Source organism: Odocoileus virginianus, chromosome 19 (assembly GCF_023699985.2).
Source record: "Odocoileus virginianus isolate 20LAN1187 ecotype Illinois chromosome 19, Ovbor_1.2, whole genome shotgun sequence".
NCBI classification, from domain to species: Eukaryota; Metazoa; Chordata; class Mammalia; order Artiodactyla; family Cervidae; genus Odocoileus; species Odocoileus virginianus.
The window spans coordinates 38,627,794-38,651,317 of record NC_069692.1 but is presented as its reverse complement, the minus strand read 5'-3'; the positions used below and the strand labels follow the sequence as shown (position 1 = coordinate 38,651,317).

General features: G+C 36.2%; 1 long non-coding RNA gene across 1 annotated transcript in view; it reads right to left on the bottom strand.

Annotated features, from left to right (window-relative positions):
- The window catches only part of LOC110134835 (uncharacterized), a 167,532-nt gene extending 145,090 nt beyond the window's left edge, over positions 1 to 22,442 (bottom strand). Inside the window, exons 1-2 of the long non-coding RNA XR_011492971.1 lie at positions 22,236 to 22,442; positions 14,669 to 14,723 (exon numbers count right to left, since the gene is read on the bottom strand). This is a non-coding gene — a long non-coding RNA (uncharacterized lncRNA). The remainder of the gene's footprint in view (positions 1 to 14,668; positions 14,724 to 22,235) is intronic.
- Between the last annotated feature and the right edge of the window lie 1,082 nt (positions 22,443 to 23,524).

Here is a 23,524-nt window from a genome sequence, read left to right as displayed (position 1 = left end):
GACTGGTCCCCATCTAGAGTTCTCCAATTTATTAGCAAAACATGCCTTTGAAATACTGTAGTACATACTGCCTTTTTATTATTATAAAATATGTGACCTCACACAATTATTTTTAAAAGCTATCATCCCAATAATTATATTTACTTATTATATTATTCATAAATTTTCTGGGGTTTTCAGTTGATTATTTGGAGTCAGTGATTGCCTTTTGATATTTCGGAAGTACTTGGGTACATGTCATAAGCATTTCAATCCTCACTCATTTCTACATTTTGAGTAAAGTGTTTCCATGGAGCTGAAAAATGTAATTACTTTATAATCAAGAAATGTATTTTAATGCTGTTACAGATCTCTAGAGCAATGAAAACTTCTAATCTAAGATATTCCCCAGATAAACTATGTTATGAAGTGTCATCTGCATATAAGTTATTAATTTTCTTTTCATAATCTTTGACCTCATTTACCTATACTAAATTATATTTACCACTTATTTGAATAATTATGGTAGAATATATTCAAATTAATGTATTAAGATAAAATATAGATAACTTATAATATACTTACATATAAACTGCAGTTAGAGAACATTTACTTAATATTATAAAAACTATATTTTGTTGTATAATTTTTAAATTTAAAAACCTTTTATTTCTAAATTAACATTTTTAAATTCAAATCTGAAAAATATAAAATGTTTGCAAATCAACATTTTACTGCTTAGTTTAAGCTATAAGAAGAGGCAATATTTTCAATATTTCTTTAAAATATAAATTATTCAAATTCAAGGTATATTAGAAATGAGGAGAATTCCTGGATAGAGGAGCCTGGAGAGCTACAATCCTTAGGGTCTAATAGAGTCAGACACAACTGAAGTGATTTAGCACACTCTCACTGTTATTATAAATATAATTTGATAATTTCATATTTTTATTTCTCTTTTTGGAAATAACTTTATCAGTACATCTATGGAAGCATCTATCAGTATATATTATGGAAATAATATGTTTATTTTCAAAATAAGAAAATCAAAAAGAAAAATAACCTTTCTTTAAAGCCATATTATCTACATTTGCTATCATGAAAAGCTGTCCTTGTAAGAAAATATCATATATATATATATACACACACATATATATACACAAACATATGCATACCCATATAATTGCAGCATTATGCAAGGGCTTCCCAGTTGGCACTAGCTGTAAAGAACCACCCGCCAATGCAGGAAACATAAGAGATGTGTTCGATCTCTGGATCAGGAAGATTCTCTGGAGGAGGGCATGACAACCCACTCCAGTATTCTTGCGTGGAAAATCTCATGGAGAGCGGAACTTGGAGGTCTACAGTCCATACGGCTGCAGAGTCAGACATGGCTGAAAAATGACTTGGTATGTGCATATGCCACGTGCGTTATGTAAATACATATAGTATTGGATTGGCCAAAATGTTCATTCAGTTTTTCCATAACATCCTACAGGAAAACTCAAATAAAATTTTTTGGCAATTCAATAATAAAGTTCATATGTGTGTGTATAGATATAGACATAGTAATAAAATAAGCAGTTTCTAAAAAGACAACACAGGCTGGAAGCACAATAAGTGGATCCCAGAGTGAAGGGAACTGTCACAGACCCCCTGGGTCATGTCAGGTCAAACCTAGGCACTGGCCTCTTGAGTATTCCACAGAAGCATGTTAATCAAAGGTTTTGCTGCAGATGGCCCCTCACTCCTGGAAGTTCAGACACCCAGAGGTGTGAGGAGATGAGGTGAAAACAGCTGGTGTGTCATGGTCTTTTAATTTAACAAAAAGCCAAAGTCCGGAGAGTAAATGAGCCAAGTAAATCTGGGAAGCCAGGCAGACTGCATACAGCATATGATAAACTTTAACATTTAGGAAAACGATCTCATAATGAAAGTCTGAAGTGTAGGAATGAATACTGAGTATCTAAATATAGACACAGTGTATAAAATATATGATAAAGTTTCTACTATGTGATAAAGGAGACAGAACTCTGTTACTACAAAATAGCTTCAAAATATATAAGACAAATACTGACAAACATGAAGAAAATTAAAAAATCTGTCATCATAAATGGAACAAGCTTCTGTCAGAAAGAGATCAAGTAGACAAATATTTCAGGAAAGATATGTAAGATTTGAATATCACAAAACCACATGCTTGATCTGAAAAACATATGCCTTCACAGAGGATAGGTATCACAGCAGAAGCCCTTCACCTCCCCCCACCACATAGCCACATGTCTACTCCCACTGGCAGTCAAACTCCGTACACCCTGTTATACCAGGTGTCTCTCCTTTGTACCTAAGGTCAGTTCTCCAGCTCTACACTATACTGAGTTCCTTTCCATCCCACTCTCAATAACGTAAGGGAATTCTTTAAAAGCCAAAACCGGGCTTTTTATAGAGTAGAAAACGTAAATAGATTGTGTGTACGTACATGTTGACTTTTTATATCCACTTCTCATATTCCTTTTAGAGCTTTTCTGAAAAAGTACTCATGCTGAAACTAAATTTCCCTCCTCAAATAGTGAATAAACACGACTGAGCAAACGTCTCTTCTGAAATTTCATTCCAGTCTATTACACACTAGCAAAAATTTATCTAAAAAGGGTACTTCACATGTTCTCAAAAGAGCTATAGAAAAATAAGCAGATATAGGCAAGTCAGTTTTAAATCACTCACTTTTCATTTGAATACAATTATATTTAGAAAAAGTAAATACATACCCTTGAGATGGGAAACTTCAGCCTCCAGAGCTCTGCAGGGGCTGAGCGGTCCGTTCAGTTCAGTTCAATTCAGTTGCTCCATTGTGTCCAGCTCTTTGTGACCCCATGGACTGCAGCATGCCAGGCTTCCCTGTCCATTACCAACTCCCAGAGTTCACTCAAACTCATGTCCATAGAGTCAGTGATGCCATCCAACCATCTCATCTTTTGTTGTCCCCTTCTGCCTTCAATCCTTCCCAGCAACAGGGTCTTTTCCAATGAGTCAGTTCTTTGCATCAGGTGGCCAAAATATTGGAGTTTCAGCTTTAGCATCAGTCCTTCCAATGAACATCCAGGACTGATTTCCTTTAGGATGGACTGGTTGGATCTCCTTGCTGTCCAAGGGACTCTCAAGAGTCTTTTTCAATACCACAGTTCAAAAGCATCAATTCTTTGGCACTCAGCTTTCTTTATAGTCCAACTCTCACATCCATACATGACTACTGGAAAAAACCACAGCTTTGACTAGATGAACCTTTGTTAGTAAATTAATGTCTCTGCTTTTTAAAATGCTGTCTAGGTTGGTCATAGTGTTTCTTCCAAGGAGCAAGCTTTTTTTTAAAATTTATTTTAATTTCATGGCTGCAGTCACCATCTGTAGTGATTTTGGAGCCCCCCAAAATAAAGTCAGCCACTGTTTCCACTGTTTTCCCATCTATTTGCCATGAAGTGGTGGGAATAGATGCCATGATCTTAGTTTTCTGAATGCTGAGTTTTAAGCCAACTTTTTCACTTTCATCAAGAGGCTCTTTAGTTCTTCTTCACTTTTTGCCATAAGGGTGGTGTCATCTGCATATCTGAGGTTATTGATATTTCTCCCGGCAATCTTGATTCCAGCTTGTGCTTCATCACATTAGGACTCTCCAGTAGGAGAGGACAAAAACTATGGAGAGGACACAATTAACCCCAAGGTGTGGGGCCAGGGAGGGGCTTTCCAGGGCTCTACTTCTATTGGCAGCCAAATTCTGTGGTAAATAACCCACCTACCGATGCGGGAAACGTTCGATCCCTTGGTCGGGATTATCCCTTGGAGGAGGCCATGGCACCGCACTCCAGTATTGCCTGGAGAATCCCATGGACAGAGGAGCCTGCTGGCCTACAGTCAAATGGTCGCAGAGCTGGACGTGACTGAAACGACTTAGCATGCAAATACATATCCTATATTTTTTTTCTCATCTTCAGGTGACTTTCTATTTACTCTCTGATCAGATAGGAAATTTTCTATTGTTATATGTGTTCAAATGAAGTCATGGACACATCAGAAATCATCTCTATTTGGCTTAAAATCATAGATGAATAAATTAATTAAATTTTTATTAAATACAATGTTTCAGGCATTGTGATGTCTGGGGATAGAAATTTAGATGAGAGACAATATGGATCAGTTAAATATTGTTTGACTGTTTGGTTCTTGATGTCTAAAAGATACAAATGCTCTTTTCTCATATATAAAAAGTCCAGAGGAAGGCAATGTAGCACTGCTATAGTAGCTGAACAAAGGTCTCATGCTCCTCGGTTCTTTATGTTTCGTCTCCCTGCCCCATATGATTTTCATTCTCAAGATTACCACATGGACCAACATGGCTACTGGAGCTTCAACTATTATCTTTGGTCCCAGGAAGCAGGAAGGCAGGAGAAAAAAACTTTAAAAAGTACTCATTGTTTTAACATGTTTTTCCAGCCACTTCACACAACACTTCTCAGAACTTAGTCATGTGGCATGGCGGTTTTAAAGGTGCTTGTACTCTGCATGCTTCCTGAATGAATCATTATTTCAATAAGTAAAATCAGGATTCTATTAATGACTAGAAAAGGAAGAATGTATGTTTTGGTAGGCAGTCATCTGTATTTGCCTTACAATTTCTTCCTGGCTTCAAGGAATATAGGATATAATAGAGGAGATTAATAGATGTATTAAAAAATGGTGGTCAATAGAAATTTAAAAGTTATGATAAAAGTCTTCTTCGTTGGTATTGAGGATCATAAAGGGTGCATGGTTAAGTCCAGTTTGGAAGGTCATGAGTAATTTACATATATTTGTTTATTAATAGCATTGGATTCAAAGTGTTTCTATTGCAAAATTTTTCCAGAGGATAGAGAAATTGGAATAATGTTTGGTGTCAGGTATTTTACTTGCACTCTCATTTAATACTCAAATAACCCTGTGAAGTAAGTATTATTTTCAGTTTCTGATACAGCCATAGCTTTTTAAATGGTAACAAAACTTACACAGGACCATGCTGCAGGTCATGAATGGGAGTAGTATTAAATCCAGATCCTTCTGTCAGACTCTATTTTTTTTTTAATACGTCTACCAAAAGTATTCCAATTCAAGATACAGAATTGAAAAACAAGTCTCTCAGCCTTTTAATGAAGTATGCAGTTACAATTTATTTTAAGGTATCCTTCTAGTTAATTGTATATTCCTCCTCTAAACTAATATTCCAAGAGCTTAGATTTCAAATATTTTGTCTTAAAGTCATCCTTCTCTAATTCCTTTCTGACTCCGTATCTTTCTAGCTTCCATATGAGACTTCTTATCACCATTCGAACAACCTTGTCATGTTTTGCTTGCTGAAAAAGTTTCATCTCTCCAAGGAGGAAACCAAGAAGAGCAAGTTCTCACTTTTCTTTGCAGTTCAACATGTGATTCAGGATTTGAGCCATGTACTTGCTGAAGTGAAACTTTCTTTGGCAGCAATCCTCTTGAGTAGTAAATACACCTTTTATAGAATTCATTTAATTGACATTGGATCTTCCAGCGTCATAATGCTTACAATTTTTACTTCTGGTCCTAGAACTGATGTTAGTGCTGGCATAGTTTTGGTTGCATTCAAGCTGTGCTCTTGACAGATGAGCGTCCTAGAGGCAGCAATGACACAAGCTGTTTTCCCTTGGAGAGTTCTGGGCCATCATTCTTGGAGTATTTCGGGCCTCTATTCTTGGAACCTGAATACTGACACACCTTTCTCACAATTCCGTGAACTTCTCAATATAATTTTTATGAACAGTTATCATTTTAAAACCAAAATTTACTTCTGCTGTTTTCAGCTAGGCATTTTGAGTTAATACAGTCCCTACATTAAATATCATACTTAAAGAAAAGCAAAATCGTTGAGGCCGAGAGGTAATGTTTCTGGAGAAACACTAGAGTAGCATACTAGGTCTCTCAATTACTAGTTTTATGACTTGAAAGGCATTTCACTTCTCAAAAGTTTTGTTTTCTTAATATGTGAATGAATATATTAAGATTACATATACCTAGAAATGTTTTCTTTTTCCTGTCCTGATGAAAAGATACAGTGAGATAGAGTAATGACCATAAAACCACTTAAAATTCCAGAGCGCCGCGAAATTGGTGTTCAATTCTAGTTTCTCCATTCTGGCTATATGACCTTGTGACAGTTACCTCAATTCTTTCTGTCCCAGTCTCCTCATCTTAAAATCACATGCTTATAGTTACCTAAATGATGGGATTGTTTGAAATATTAAAGAGTTAATACGTTTAAAGGGCTTATATAGTATTTGACACATAGAAAGCTTTGTAAGTCATTATGTGTCAGCTATGATTATTGCTGTTGTCATTGTATTTGTGATGGTACCCGTAGCACTTTATTAAAATACAGACTGTAGGGCTTCAACTGAATTTCCAAGCTTAACTATTCATATTAGAATAATTACACACAGTGATTGATTTTAGAGCATAGCTAAAATTGAAAACCACTGAACCACAAATAATGTGTGGTGTGTGTGTACTCAGTCACGTCCCACTCTTGGAGACCCTTTGGACATTTTTAATGCTAGCCGAGTGACAGAAGGTTTCTATTTTCATACCTCAGTAAGAGCAAGGAGAAACATGTTAAGTTGAATAGGCAAAAAAATATTGTAAAGACACAGAAATGACATGATGTAATGAAAAGTCCCATCAAGAAAGCCTGGAGTCATGTCCTAGCATCTCAGACCATCTTACTCATTGACCTTGGACCCCTTACGTAATCTTATTGCCTTTCAATTTCTAGAACCAAAACTAAAAGTGTTGATTAGATGACCCCAAATGGTTTCATGTTGAGACTTATTGATTGAAATATCTGGGAAGAAATGTATGTGTCTGTGTGTGTGTGTGTATATATATATATAAAATACATATATGGGATAGATAGGACTTAGGAATCAGAAAAACTTGCTGATTTATTTCTTAGTGTATAACCTTGAACAAGCGTCTTAATCCACTTAGTGTAAAATATAAAATTTTAAAAATAGGGTTATGTGAGACATATGCAAGAATGCAATCAAAATAAATACAAAATTATTTAAAAATTAAATAAACATTAATATCCTTTGAATTCTATAATTTCATAATCATCCAATTAAACTGGACCCTGTGCTGTATTTAATCACTATTATCTAGCTGGGTATTTAGTCCTGGATGCAAATTCAAAAAGAACACATGACGATAATAGAAACTCAAAAATGTTATGACAGGAATTATTAGAAAGCACTTTAAGATACATTTAAAATCTTGATCTAATGAAAGCTTAAACAGAAATACAATGTAGCTGATGATTTGCACCTTTGCCCTTTCTGCTCTCTGCTGGGTGTTACTGAATGTTTTCATCCTTTCCCCGATATCTGAGTTTATTTTATGCCACTTTGGAAGTGATTGTTTTTTATAGAATTGGATGATGTGTTGGCTAACCACAAGAAAACACTAAAAGGTCAAAAGCAGTAACATATGTTTTTTTCCAAACGGAAGCAAAAATGGCTTTACCCTTCTGCAATGTTTCACTTTCATGCTTTTTATATTGGCTCGGTCAGGAAATACATCTCATTCACATTGATCATTATAGCACATGCCATCAAGATAGACATAGCAGAGTGTTCAAAAATAAGTCAGCTAGACAACAATGAACATCAAGAAGTAATACTCTTGTGAGTTTTCTACATTCTGTAACACATACATGTATGCCAACTTGTAGGAAAATGTATAGGCAATAAGTCAATATTAATACAATGATATTTGAGAAAATAGCATGATAAATATAGTTATTATAAGAAATTTAGATGTTGATTTTTAAATTATATGATTTTTTCTTTTTTAAAGGTTTTTTTTTTTTGATGTGGAGCATTTTTAAAGTCTTTACTGGATTTCTTACAATATTGTTTCTGTCTTATGTATTGTTTTTGTTTTTGACCATGAGACCTGTGGTGTCGTAGCTCCCTGACCAGGGATTGAACTTGCACCCCCGCATTGGAAGGCCACCAGGAAAGTTCCCCATTTTTTCACTTAATAATTATAGAGTTTATATACTCTCATTCCTCTACAATTTTCATTTTCCTCTTTATATATATAAACATTCTTTTTGCCTTTTTGCCATTCCCTTCTCCAGTGGACCACGTTTTGTCAGACCTCTCCACCATGACCCATCTGTCTTGGGTGGCCCCACACGGCATGGCTCATAGTTTCATTGAGTTAGACAAGGCTGTGGTCCATGTGATCAGTTTGATTAGTTTTCTGTGATTGTGGTTTTCATTGTGTCTGCTCTCTGACAGATAAGGATAAGAGGCTTATGAAAACTCCTTAAATGGGAGATACTGAAAGTGGCAGAAACAGGGTCTTCTGATGGTCCAAAATCACTGCAGATGGTGACTGCCGCCATGAAATTAAAAGACGCTCGCTCCTTGGAAGAAAAGCTATGACCAACCTAGATAGCATATTAAAAAGCAGAGACATTACTTTGCCAACAAAGGTCCATCTAGTCAAAACTATGGTTTTTCCAATAATCATGTATGGGTGTGAGAGTTGGACTATAAAAAAAGCTGAGCGCTGGAGAATTGATGCTTTTGAACTGTGGTGTTGGAGAAAACTCTTGAGAGTCCCTCAGAAGATGAAACCAGTCCATCTTAAAGGAAACCAGTCCTGACTATTCATTGGAAGGACTGATGCTGAAGCTGAAACTCCAATACTTTGGCCACCTGATGCAAAGAACTGACTCATTGGAAAAGACCCTGATGCTGGGAAAAATTGAAGGTGGGAGGAGAAGGGGACAACAGAGGATGAGATTGCTGGACAGCATCACTGACTCAATGGACATGAGTTTGAGCAAGTTCCGGGAGTTGGTGTTGGACAGGGAAGCCTGGTGTGCTGCAGTCCACGGGGTCGCAAAGAGTCAGACATGACTGAGTGACTGAACTAACTGACTGATATTAATATTCTTACCTATGGCATTTACTTTTTAATGTTATTTAGAATATAATTTGAACATTATTATCAAAATATCTTTAATTGTGTTAGCCTGAGTCTTAATATATTTCCCACTAGTTATTCTTGACTCGAGTCTTTTTGCTGTTTTAACAATATTCTGTTCCCAATTGTTCATTTGTTTTTAATTTTTTTCAACTTTTTTCTTATAATTTGTTACTCTTTAAGCCCAAACATATAAGAAATAAAATAGTTATTTAGGAATCAAGTGTTGCTTGTTAAAATTATCTTTTTTTCCTCTAGATATCTATTCTTCTTGCCTGCCTTTCTAAAACATCAACAATGTGACATTAGTCAGCAATCACTTGTATCATTTGTTTTCTGGCATGCTTTCATAAACATGAGAAATCACTATTTGATAACAACAGCAACAAAGTGTCCACTCTCAACTCACAGAATGAATTAGAAAAATATGTCATTTAAAACTGCAAATTCCCACACAAATAAATTACTCTTGTTTTCATGACTCTTTTCAGGGGTATGTGATTCCACATAAGGTTTTCAATGAAACATATCTCTGTTTTGCTAGACCTATTGAAAAGCATGGTGGGCAGGGAAAATTGATCTTCAAGTTTGAGAAATATGTCTAGAAGAAACTAAATTATAGAGAAAGCAAAAGTATTCAAAACATATTTACTTTCTCATTTTTTTCAAGAACATCTATTTTTCAATTGGAAAACGATTATATCAAGCATCCAAACTGAACAAGTAAGCCAAGATAAAATTCACCTGACCTTTAGAGAGTGTAAATAAACTTATGCCTTCAGATAGTTACTGCTTAGACTTTGGAGAGAATTTGTATTTTTAGAATGTCTTCCCCCTACCACTAACCTCTGTTCCCACTTATGCTACCCCTGCAGGATTCAGCCTATGTGTTATGTCTTCTGTACAGTGCCCCCTTTCCTTTCATTTCGCACTCCCTCACCTGCTCTCTGTACTGGTACCATCTGTAGCACCTGACCCTGGAGAAGAAAATGGCAACCAACTCCAGTATTCTTGCTTGAAAAATCCCATGGACAGAAGAGCCTTGCGGGCTACAGTTCATGGGGTTGCAAAGAATTGGACGCGCCTAAGTGACTAAGCAACAACAGCATAGCACTTGGGGATTCCAGGTGGTCAGTGGTAAAGAATCTGCCTGTCAATGCAGGACATGCTGGAGATGCAGGTTGGATCCGTGGGCCAGGAAGGTCCCCTGGAGGAGGAAATGGAAACCTCTAGTATTCTTGCCTGGAAAATCCCATGGACAGAGTCTGGCAGGCTAGAGTTCGTGTGGTCAGAGAGTCAGACATGTCTGAGCACCCAGTACTTGAAACACTCTATTTCTATATTCCAAGATTGAACTTAAAAAAACAGTAAGCTAATCTCTAGGTTATAAATTAAGAGTATCATTAACATTACTATCATGCACATTGTTAAGGTATTGATGTATTTAATTAATTGCAAAATCAATTTTACAAACATTTAAGAAATTATATAAGATGGAAGAGGCCTTGCAATATTTTTATCAATGAGTTTCAAATGATTCTGTATAGGTAGCACCTACCAGTTCCTTAGAGGTTACTTGGAGTGGAGTGCAAGCAGAGAGGGGAGAGATTACCTGCTTATACTATAAAATCCAGGCTTTTCTCTCTCTTGTCACTTTGACCAAGGCACTCATTTTTGATTTATCTATTAAGGTTCTACATAACATTTTATATTAATAAATAACTTGGCTACCAAAAATTAAGATCTTAAATTTCAATTTTAGATGATCAAAATATTGTTTTGAAAAATGGAAATTTATGCTGTAGAATTGCACTGTCCAATATGGCAACCCATGGGCACATGAATCTACTGAAATTTAATTATAGTTAAATGAAGGTTAAATTCAGTTATTTAGTCACACTAGTACTGTTTCAAGTGCATGTTACCCAATGTATACTGGGCATCATTTTGAACACCATACAGCATAATATTTCTATCATCATACAAACCTCTGTTGGTCAGCTTTTTTCCCCCTAAAAGTAAGATTATTGAGGCTAATATCACTTATTGTAAAATTCAAGAATTCAAGAAATGATAGTGAGACAAATTATTTTAAAAGTTCCTGAAATATTTACTTGATTTGTATTAATAGATGGGATCCATACTTATTCTCCAATATTTTCTAACATATTATTGGACAGAGGACTAGTGGACTGGTTGAAAGTGGGAAGCCTGGAGTGAGAGTCTTTAGGTTAGTCAAACACCACATAACTTCAATCAAGTTACTTAACAATTGTAAATATCAGTATACCTTCTGAAAAATGGGTAATGATAGTAGTTTGCTCAGAGGGATGTTCTGATGATGAAATTACACAAAGAATGTACAGTATAGCACAGTCCCTGATACATATTAATAACCAAACTTATGTTATTACCCAGTCAATGTTAGTCTACTACTGTGTTGATTAGATTGTCCTAGCACAAATGGTGATGTCTAAGGGTATTCTGATAGGTTAAAATGTTCTGCAGCACAACAAATTGGATTACTTGAAGACCACTAATGTAGCAGTAGAGAAGATAATACAAAATGTATTTAATAGTAAAATCCAAAGGGAAGGCAGCTAGAATCTACCAAATTTTAAGACTCCAGATGGTTAGGACCTAGTACTCCCAAATACAGGTTCTTGTATTACATAATCATGTTGTCAGAAAACAGAATCTGAGGGATCATAAAGTCTGGATAGGCAATATTCTATTTCTTTTTCTATTCATAATGTATACAGCCAAACAAAGTATATTAAACACAGATATACTCAAACACAGATATACAGGTACCAACACTTACTCAGTATTTTTAATATTAATAGCAGAGCCTCAAAAGTTACTGAGTGCCTTTATTATCTCATTTAGATGTATTTAAAACAATCTAACTGTATTGGTCTCATAAAGATTAATTGATACTGAGTAAAGGATAGTGATTGATAATGAGAGGTTAATATGTTAACGATATAGATTATTTTTAAGGGTCATTTTTCTCTCTCTAATATCTAGATTCACCATACAGCTTCTTTCCAAATATGTCACGATGTCCCATTTCCACAGAAAGTAAAGAGCTGGGCTCCAAATGACAGGGACTGAATCTTGACTCCACAAAAATGACTGAGTCTTTCTTGGTCGACAATAAGATCTTTGACCCTCTCAGATCTGCCATTCTTAATTAGCTGCATTTTCACTGGCTTTTGTTATTATACAGAATGAAATATTTTCTCTATTACTGAATAAGCTATTTCCAAGACATGTAGAAGTTTTGGCAAAAAGTAATAAGGTTTTAGTATTTCCTAGATGAGTGTCCAAATTTTATTCTTGATTGAATAATTACCAACTTTTTGGAACCATCATCTCTATTATTAGTAGCAGATTCCAACTGAGAAAAACAAATAAATCCTACATTTTCCTGTGTCCCCTTCAGTGGCTCCTCTATTGTGTATTTATGATGATTTCTAAGAGTTTTACTCTCAAGTCATTTAATTTTTCTTACATATGCCTTTGAAATAAAGAAAGATATGAGATACCTAGAAAAATAAGTCTAGCCTAATATCATTTCCATTTTCAAGAATTGTATACAAAGTAACAACTATTGGCACAAATCTAGGATTTTAATTTCCATATGGCCTTTCCTTAACAAGTCTTCCATAATATATTTGAATAAAATCCAGAGACATACATGCTCAATTTAGGGAAGGGCTTTTAGTTGGTTAAGGAAAGATGCAAAAACAGTGCCAATTAATCAGTTCAGTAGAATAGTTTTTAGTGTAATAGGAGGTGATACTTACAAGACTACTCCTCAAACTCCCAGTAGTATAATATCACACAAATAGATTAGGTATCAGCAAGGTTCAAGGTGTATTCTGTTACCTAAGGTCACGTGGTTTTAACCTTCACTGCATGTTTTTAAGGAACACATAAATAGCTTTCTTATTAAATCTCCAGGTGCACAAAAAATGGATAAGAAGAGCTAATGCATGACAGACTAGGGTTTGAAAACATGAATATATAAGATGTACAATCCACAGCATAAAAGTTAAGACATGCATTTATGTTCATAAAATTAATTGCCCAAGTAAAGTAAAAAAAAAAAAAAAGAAAGAGGGGCCCTGGTTATATAGCTGGATTTGTAAATATATATATCAAGAGTTTTAGTTATTGTTAAATATGACTTAAAATATTAATGTATTAACTCATTAGTAGTAATAATCTAGTTGAAACAGGAAACATGCTACACATTCTATAATGATAAAGTGTATTGAGTTTAGTTGTTCAGTTATCATTTTTGAGGGGAATATTGAAAATATATGCGAGTACACTACAGAGGCAATCCCGAAGTAGTAAAGTATGCAAATAATAGCATCAAAAGGTGGCTTAACAAAATGAGAAATTTTAGTCCAGAAATGAAACCCATACCATGGTCACAGTACCTGTTTTACGCAATTGAAGGATCACCTTGGATGCTTTGGTGTGTTTGTTAGTTTCTACCCCTAACATAGTCTTACAGGGAAAAACTAGATCAAAGGTAAGGGAGTTACATGGAAATATATAAGCCTAACTCTAAGGATATGCTTTCTTACATTCATAAATGGCTAGCATTGTGAATAATATCTCTCTATTCTCCATTCATGAAGATATTCAAGGTAAACATGCATGTTGGAGGAAACAATCTTCATTGGGTGAAATGTATCACTAGATGCTAAATGAGGGTATAGAACAACTCAGAAAAATTTATGATACCTTGAGACCACGTGAAACATTGTGTCTGTTATTTGGCAACTGAGCTAAACTTTTAAACCATAATTAAATTACCACTGTAAGAAAACATAGATGACTACGATACAGACTACCAGAAAGTATAAAATATTGTGGGATAAGATACAAGTACTGACACTTGCTGACTATTAGTTCCAAGTACAGATGCTAGGCATTTAATATACACCAACATATTAGATCTGATGTGACAGATTTAAATAATCAAGGACAAAAACTCTCAACCCGTTGTGTTATTTACTTAGAGAAGATATATACTGTAAAACCAACAGGAAGAGAAACAATCAAAATGGTCTCTAAAAACTTTTGTAAAATATCAGGTAAAGAAAAATTTAAATTCTAAAATCCAAAACAATGCCTCTGATGTATTCAGTGATTTTAGAATAATGTCTTTTGAGGACTATCACATCACAGTGGTGCTCAGCTCTCCTGTGCTAGGAGCCACGCAGCTCTAAGGCATCTGTTCTCTCTGATGTGATCAAGTGGTCTATGAGAAGAGCATTGAATTTATGTGTTTATAGTTACTTTTTCCTATTAGCATGCTACTAATCAGCAAATGCCTCTAACTAGCTGTGCATTTTTTGGCATATTACTTATTCTCCCCTGTTCAGTTTCCTATTTATAAAATTATAGGGTTAGGTTGGCTGGCTTTTAAGCAGGTCTGCCTTCTGAAATTATTTGATTCTCTGACAGCAAAGTCCAAACAGATCCTATTTTCTCAGGGGAATTTTGATGACAGATGGCCTCTACCTTTTATCTACTCGGCAACACCAGAGAGGCTTATACTAGTCTCTCTTCATCCTGTTATGTATAGGAATCATAGTTTTTCATAGGTACTTACCAGAAAGCCTTTAGTCAGGGATTCTTCTGTTTTGCTTTCCAAGAATTCAAGGAATCTGAAATCCACAGACAAAAATGGCCTTTTTGAATTCAGTTTTGCTTTTTAGTTTTTGCTGGCACCAAATAAGTAAAACTCAAAGGCTAGTGTGGCAGTCTGGGTTCTGCCCTGTTTGATGGCAGTTTTGCCTTATCAGAAAGCACCCAGAATGAGTTTTCTGCAAGATCGCTTTGCACTTTCAATTCCCCACCTGCTTCTTAGGACATGTGTAAAATACATTTTGCTTCTGCTATCTCCAGTTTTAACACTTTCCCATTTCCCATTTTTAAGCTCATAGAATTTTAAAGTAGTGAATCCTTTTCCTTAATGAATATTTTAAAATAATTTGAATATTCAGAATATAGCAAAATAGTTGAAAGAAAAGTTTTTACATAAAAACAAGAACATGTTTTACAGACTTCACACTTGTTCCTTTTTTTACTTGCTTTAGTCTAAAATGACTTTTGGGTATAGACATAAACCTAGCTACCAGCTGTCTGGATTTCTTTCACTAAATTGCCTAAATTGAATTATTGTTTGATGTCATGCAGCTAACTTCTGATAGTATTTAGTATTCTGTGGCAGTGACTTTCTAAATAATTTCTGAAGAGATTAGAAATTAATTTAACATTGAAAACTTCTAATATGTACTAAGAAGTAATTTATATAGCATATCAGTCCAACACCAATTAAGAGACATAAATAACACAATAATATCAACAAAGAAAGTTTAATATAAAGAATACTAAACTATGCTAGATGTGCAGAAAAAAGTTACCTGGCCTGAGATTATCATCCTCAGAAAGACCTGCTTGTAAGTCTGGCCTTCAATAGGTAGATCAGAACTGAGTTTTAGAAAGATTTTCACCATTCCTAATGTGACTGGCTCCCTGTGCTTAAACTGGTTATACAAATGATATATTTTATGCTAAATACCAGCTTTCCTTCTGGGAATCTGGAGTTTTGGTGCTTACTAGGCAGAGGGTGCCTATGTGACCAGCCTATGTGACCATCCTTGGCCACTGAGTTTCTAATGAACTCCTTGGTAGAAAATACTGAACTTCTCTCACCACTGTTTGATGGTGAAAGAATTAAATGAGTGTGTGTGATCCAACTTCATGAAAACTCTTATAACATCTGGAAAGCACCTATCAGAGCACTAAACAAACTTATCTTTTGAGCATTCAAAGTTGCCAGTTGATAAAAATCAAGCCAAACCACACATTATGTCTGTTCCTTGCAAATAAATACAAAATAAAATATATTCACATTTTTTCTTTGGTCTAGGTGTTTTCACTGTCTGTGCAGCCAGTTATCAGGTTACTGACTCTCAGATGTAAATTCAACTTGTAGTATCAGCCTGTCTCCTTTACAATGATCACGATGTTTTTGTAGTTCAGTCACTCAGTCGTGTCTGACTCTTTGCGACCCCATAGACTGCAACATGTCAGACTTCCCTGTCCTTCACCATCTCCTGGAGCTTGCTTAAACTTATGTCCATTGAGTCAGTGATGCCATCCAACCAAATCATCCTCTGTCATCCCCATCTCCTCCCTTCAATCTTTCCCAGCATCAGAGTCTTTTCTGAGACAACTCTTCACATCAGGTGGCCAAAGTATTGGAGCTTCAAATTCAGCATCAGCCCTTTCAATAAATATTCAGAATTGATTTCCTTTAGGATTGACTGGTTTGATCTCCAGTCATATTTGCATTTTTCCTTTGGTCTAGGTTTAATCTCAATATACACTATTCCTGAAATCTTCATTATTTTCCCAAAGTGTATGCCTTTGACTTGCTGATGTATTTTTTAAATGGAAAATAAAACTGCAAGTAATAAATATACAAGCAATTTAAATCCTAAAATTGTTTGGAAGTCACTAGTCTCTCCTTGCTTCACTGTTTATTGTAATGTAGTACTCAGTGATTGAACAATAATAAAACCAATTTGGGGTAAAAAGAAAAAAAAGTACTACTTAATTTTTAGTCTGCATTCTGCTTGTTTACTGTTCACATTTTACTCAGTTGGAGCAACACAATTAGATTTCAGTATTTTTTTCTCCATTTTGTTCTCCTAGGCTACACTGAATATTTAAATTAGAAAAAACGCTATTGATTTTTTTTCATCATGAAAATGTTCCTCTCTTATTAGGTTGGTGAGCTTATTTCTTAACAGAACTTAAATTTCCAAGCTAAATTACTTTGTAGTACAACCTAATGTCCCATGCAATGATGTTATACCTGTATTTGTGTCAAATCTAATTATGAAGTCTTGATTTGTGTAATGTGCAAGAAATTATTTCCACTTTCCCTACCATGCAAACAGATCAATTTTCTCATTAGCCCTTTCCATCAGTCTTGATTGCTGTAAACTTATGCTTTTCATATTACTTTGTTTCCTAGCCAAATTTGGTCCTTACTTCATGTATAGACAGATTGATCACGTTTTAAGAAATTTACTCATGTGGACAGATTAACTATATAAGTCAGTAATAGTGTGATATTTTTCACTATTTTAAGTATTAATTATTTACATTATCCCATCAAAGTCTTTGTACAATCTTGAATTGATTTATTTTTGCCTGTTTCTTTATTTCAGAATTTAAGAACAGATCAGGAGATGAGCCACAAAGTAGGTGACAATAAAAGAGAAGAGGAAGAGGAGCATAAAACTCACGTGAGGAGCACAGCTTTGGATCAAAGACTCTAAGGAGAATTCTTTGAGCACTATGCTCTGACGAAAGGAGTTATGTAGTGGTGAATAATTTTCCCACAGATCTTTTGTTCTTTGATGTGTTTGATGCACAAATAAAAATATGGGTTGAAAGTTTGCAGAATGTAGTTTGTGTGTTTACAAAGGGGGCTGTAAAGTGAATGTGCTGATGTGTGTGAAATCAGACATGCTGTAGATAATGGGCACGATTAGGAAGATATGCTCAGAAAAGGGTGAATGCTTCTGTGAATGCCAGGCAGTATTTATTGTCTGCATGTAACAACCATTCACCAAGTGCATAGTCAAAGTGTTTTCTAATAAATGCTTTCTTAAAGAAGCTTGATTCTGTTTCACCAGTGGAAAAATCACAGTAGTATTTCAGTTCAGTTCAGTTCAGTTCAGTCACTCAGTCATGTCCGACTCTTTGCGACCTCATGGACTGCAGCACGCCAGGCCTCCCTGTCCATTGCCAACTCCTGGAATTTACTCAAACTCATGTCCATTGAGTCAGTGATGCCATCCAACCACCTCATCCTCTGTCGTCCCGTTCTCCTCCTGCCTTCAATCTTGCCCAGCATCAGGGTCTTTAACAATGAGTCAATTCTTTGCATCAGGTGGCCAAAGTATTGGATTTTCAGCTTCAACATCAGTCCTTCCAATGAATATTCAGGACTGATTTCCTTTAGGATGGACTGGTTGGATCTCCTTGCAGTCCAAGGGACTCTCAAGAGTCTTCTCCAACACCACCGTTCAAAAGCATCAATTCTTCAACGCTCAACTTTCTTTATAATCCCACATCCATACATGACTACTGGAAAAACCATAGCTTTGACTAGATAGACCTTGTTGGCAAAGTAATGTCTCTGCTTTTTATTTTATTTTTTCTCTGCTTTTTAATATGCTGTCTAGATTGGTCATAGCTTTTCTTCCAAGGAGCAAGCGTCTTTTAATTTCATGGCTGCAGTCACCATCTGCAGTGATTTTGGAGCCCAAAAAATAAAGTCAGCCACTGTTTCCCCATCTATTTGCCATCAAGTAATGGGACCAGATGCCATGATCTTAGTTTTCTGAATATTGAGTTTTAAGCCAACTTTTTCACTCTCCTCTTTCACTTTCATCAAGAGGCAGTAGTATATACATGATGAAAAACAGGAATGCAAGCTTGATGATCCCCTCCTTTACAGTTCCAAATCTTCAAGACCCTGGTACTCAAATAAGATGAAAAAAAAATCTCTCTTACTCTCTTTGTAGTTTCACTAGGAACAGTTGTGTAGTTACTACCAAATTTTCTTTTCTAGTCTGTTTTTATGTTTATGTATGGAATTTATATAACTAAACCTCAAAAAATAAAATAAAATAAGGGGTAAAACCAAGACGTTTCCTGTTTAAAGTCTCAAACTGCATGATTTGTAGAATTGTACTTCTCAATCTATTCTTCCTCCAACAAAACCCGTTAATTTTCTTGTGTAGAATCAGGATCATCATTAGGTCAAAAACTCTTTGTTGACACTTATATTTGAGAACCAGCACAAGGGCAGGGTGTAGCAACATTTAATAAATAAATGTTTGTTGCATGAAAAGTAAGTGAAAAAGGAAGTAACCCTACGGTCTGCATCATAATGCAGAACCTGTGGTTTTCAAATGCTAATATTGTGGTTTTCCTGACTATCAAAAACAAATGTAAATTTAAGGCAAACTTTTTTCTAGTCACCTAGTCACTGTTGCCAAGTAACACTCTGAATCTGGATTTATGTCTATTAAGGCTTATATGTGGCTAGGGCAAGACAACTTTTCTGCGCCATGGGAACAAATTTAGAAATCTGTCTTGGATTTCTGACAGATGTATATAATGGAGCAAAAGACTATTGGGTTTATTGGAGCCAGAATGTGTCTTGAACCAAAAAAGATTCCATCTTTATCTAAGTTCAGTTCAGTCCCTTAGTTGTGTCTGACTCTTTGCAACCCCATGTATCACAGCACACCAGGCTTCCCTATCCATCACCTACTACCAGGGGCTTGCTCAAACTTATGTCCATTGAGTTGGTAATGCTATTCAACCATCTCATCCTCTGTCATCCCCTTCTCCTCCTGCCTTCAATCTTGCCCAGCATCAGGGTCTTTTTTAAAGAGTCAGTTCTTTGCATCAGGTGGCCAAAGTACTGGAGCTTCAGCTTCAACACCAGTCCTTCAAATGAATATTCAAGACTGATTTCTTTAGGATTGACTGGTTGGATCGCCTTGCAGTCCAAGGGACTCTCAAGAGTCTTCTTCAAGACCACAGTTCAAAAGTATCAATTTGCTTGTGCTCAGCTTTCTTTATGGCCCAAATCTCACATCCATACATGACTACTGGAAAAACCATAGCTTTGAAGTAGTGGCCAGACTTGCACCCTTGGACCCCAAAGGTTGTCCAGTGCTTTGAGACATTTTTTAACCTCATCACAGTTATAGGGGTGCATTATATTTGCCATTTAAACCAAGACCCTGCTGAGCGTGGAAGAGGTGCTGTTGACAACACTGGGAAACAGTAAAGGATGGTGGTAACGCAGGAGTATCTCATCCCCTTTCTATGACCCCTTGCTTTGTTTTTTTTTTTTTTTCCATTTATTTTTATTAGTTGGAGGCTAATTACTTTACAACATTGCAGTGGTTTTTGTCATACATTGAAATGAATTAGCCATGGATTTACATGTATTCCCCACCCCGGTCCCCCCTCCCACCTCCCTCTCCACCCCATCCCTCTGGGTCTTCCCAGTGCACCAGGCCTACAGTATACTAACACATATATATGGAATTTAGAAAGATGGTAACGATAACCCTATATGCAAAAAAAGAAAAAGAGACTCAGATGTATAGCACAGACTTGTGGACTCTGTGGGAGAAGGCGAGGGTGGGATGTTTCAAGAGAACAGCATCGAAACATATGTATCTAGGGTGAAACAGATCACCAGCCCAGGTTGGATGCATGAGACAAGTGCTCAGGCCTTGCTTTGTTTTCCTCCACAATACTACAACACACTGCTGCATCGTGGTCTTAACCTTTACTGAAAATGCAGAGCAAACTAAAGAAACTCAAGGTGGATTTTTAGACATATAAGTTTCATTCACTACCTCTTATCTACATAACTTCCTAGTAGAAAGAGACAATTGCCACTTGTTAAGGCTCAGTTAGATTTTTAGATTAGGATATCCGTAGGCTTCATTTCCAGTGACATATGTGTGTTCTGGGGCAACTGGAAATATGAAAGGCAGGTGGTACTGTATACAAAGCAAAGAGGATGGAAAAGAGAAAGAATATGTCCTTCATTTGAGAGTTAATGGTAAAGTACAGTATTAAAGCATAGTGTTGTTTAGTCTTTAAGTCATGTCCAACTCTTTGCGAGCCCATGGACTATAGCCCACCAGGCTCCTTCATCCAAAGTATTTTCCAGGCAAAAGCACTGGTGTGAGTTGCCATTTCTTTCTCCAGTTAAAGCATACAACCCAATACAACTACCACCCCCCCAACCCACACACCAAATTTGTATGATTTTATTTCTGTTCGTGAGAGGTGTTAGTTAAATGCCAACAAATAAAAATAATAAAGTGAATTTTTTTTTTCTTGTGGATAAAATTTGGTGAGAAGAATTACTTACTGAGCTATACAATTATTAAAACACCAGATATATCACTACACTAATACTGAATCCAGGTCAAACATGGGCACACATTCAACACCGACCACTTTAGCTAACTGCAGTTTTAAACCAGAAAGTGGATAGTCTGAGTCTAGAAGACACTTAGATATTGCAAGATATAAATCCCCCAAATTACTATAATGTGATTTTTCTAAAAATGAGAAATATAATTACTAATTCATTTTGAAGTAGGAGGGAAGGGGGCAGGGCAAAAACTTTGAAAGAATGACACAGCCTGAGGACACAACATAAACTGATTTGAACCAAGTAAGAGCAAAATGGCAGATCATCAACTTCCACTAGACCTTGTGCCCTAGTACATGCTCACTGTAACATCAGCAAGCTAAATGACGTACCCATTGGCACCATGACAGTTCCAAGGCTGACCATAAAAACCAAAATGTGAGTAGTGGACCAACTCCTGGAAATCTCCACCCCTTCTCGAAAACAGTTGAAATAATTCTCCCACTCCTTAGCCCATGAAATTACCTCAGTTCAGTTCAGTTCAGTCCTCAGTCGTGTCCGACTCTTTGCGACCCCATGAATCACAGCAGGCCAGGCCTCCCTGTCCATCACCAACTCCCAGAGTTTACTCAAACGCATGTCCATCAAGTCGGTGATGCCATCCAGCCATCTCATCCTCTGCCTCCCCTTCTCCTCCTGCCCCCAACCCCTCCCAGCATCTGGGTCTGATGAAATTATCTAGCCACACCTTATTTTGCAGCCACTCTCATCTTCTGAGATGGCCCACACTCTTGTCTGTGGAATGCGTTTCTCTCTAAATAAATCCAATTCTTACCTATAATTTCATCTCTCACTGAATTCTTTCTGTGATGAGACATCAAGAACTTGAGCTTCAAGTGTTGAAATCAGATGTGTTATTTCTGTTGGAATACTATGGGGTTTGGCATGTGTTCGAGTCCCATACTGATTTTTGGCCAGGTTTGAATATTGGCTGAGTGGATTCAAGTCCCAATCTGAATTACACAGTTTCAAATTTGACTTTGAATATTTTTGTTGTGATACTCATTTGGGACAGAATGTATTTAGACGGTGACAGATACATCATCATTTTCTATAGTTTTCTGAAATTTGTGTAAAACATGCCATATGATCTCAGTTTTAGTGGTACTAAGTATCATACCTGGCTCCTGATTAATGTAGAGTCAGTGGCTGGCAGCAAAGTTGGAGAACAGCTTTTGTTTCATGATAAGATTTCCCAGGGTCTAGATGGAGACAGCTGGAAGCAAGTATGGAGATCTAATCCTTATTAATAGCAGGGTGGACACCTGTTGACTAACAGAGAATGGCACTTGAGCAATGAGGAACTTTAGTAATTCTTATCAGAGTGTGAAACTTAACAGGGACATTTTAGGGCTTCCTAGCACTTAAGTCTTTTCTTTTCTTTTCTTTTTTTCCAGCAGGACTCTAACTTCAATGAGGTCTTTATTCAGAATATCCTTCATTTTAACCAAGAACAAACATCCATTTACCACCAGAAACAGAAGATCATGACAATTGACTCTGTAAATCTTTACCTGAGCTCCTTATGGAGGGACACATTTGATTTTTCTGATGTTTTCAGTGGAGAGATCACCATCTGAGTAATTCTACTGGACCCTCTTTGATTCCTCTTTCCTTACCCTTAGCAAACCAGAGTCAGTTTGAAAAAATGAATTAAGCTTGATTAATTCAGGTGGTTGATCTCTTGTTGTTGACTTAGGAATATGTATAATTGGGAGAAACATACATTCCCTTTGGCTTATTGTAGTAAGTTTTATAAAAGCAGTGTTCTTAGGGAAGGCCACCGATTCTCCAGTCATACCTTTACTGGGATGGGAATAATCCTTCAGAGCTACCTACACTTTGGGCAAGCTCATTTGCTTAACAGATTAAGTCATGCCATATGATCTATTCTTTATCACTATAAAGGTGCTGAGCTGACCTTCTTGGCTGAATACTCTCAATCTTTCAAAGGCTTCTAATCAGTTGAAGAAGTATGGATGACAATGAAGATAATATATATGTGATCCCATGAATTGCTAACCTTTACTCTTAGTAAAAGCCTGGCGTGCTGCAGTTCATGGAGGTCGCAGAGTCCAACATGATTTGGTGACTGAACAACACATTACTAAGTATGCCCCTTTTTCATAATCCTTAAAACTCTTTTAAAAATTGCAATATAATTTATATTATCTAATATGTTAAGGAAATTTCGCGTGAACTAATGTGATATTCTTTACCATAGAAGAATAAATTGAAACCTAATGTATTTTTTCTATGCATATCCAGTTCAGTTCAGTCGCTTGGTTGTGTCCAACTCTTTGCGACCCCATGACCCGCAGCACACCAGGCCTCCCTGTCCATCACCAACTCCGGGAGTTTACCCAAACTCATGTCCATTAAGTCGGTGATGCCATCCAGCAATCTCAT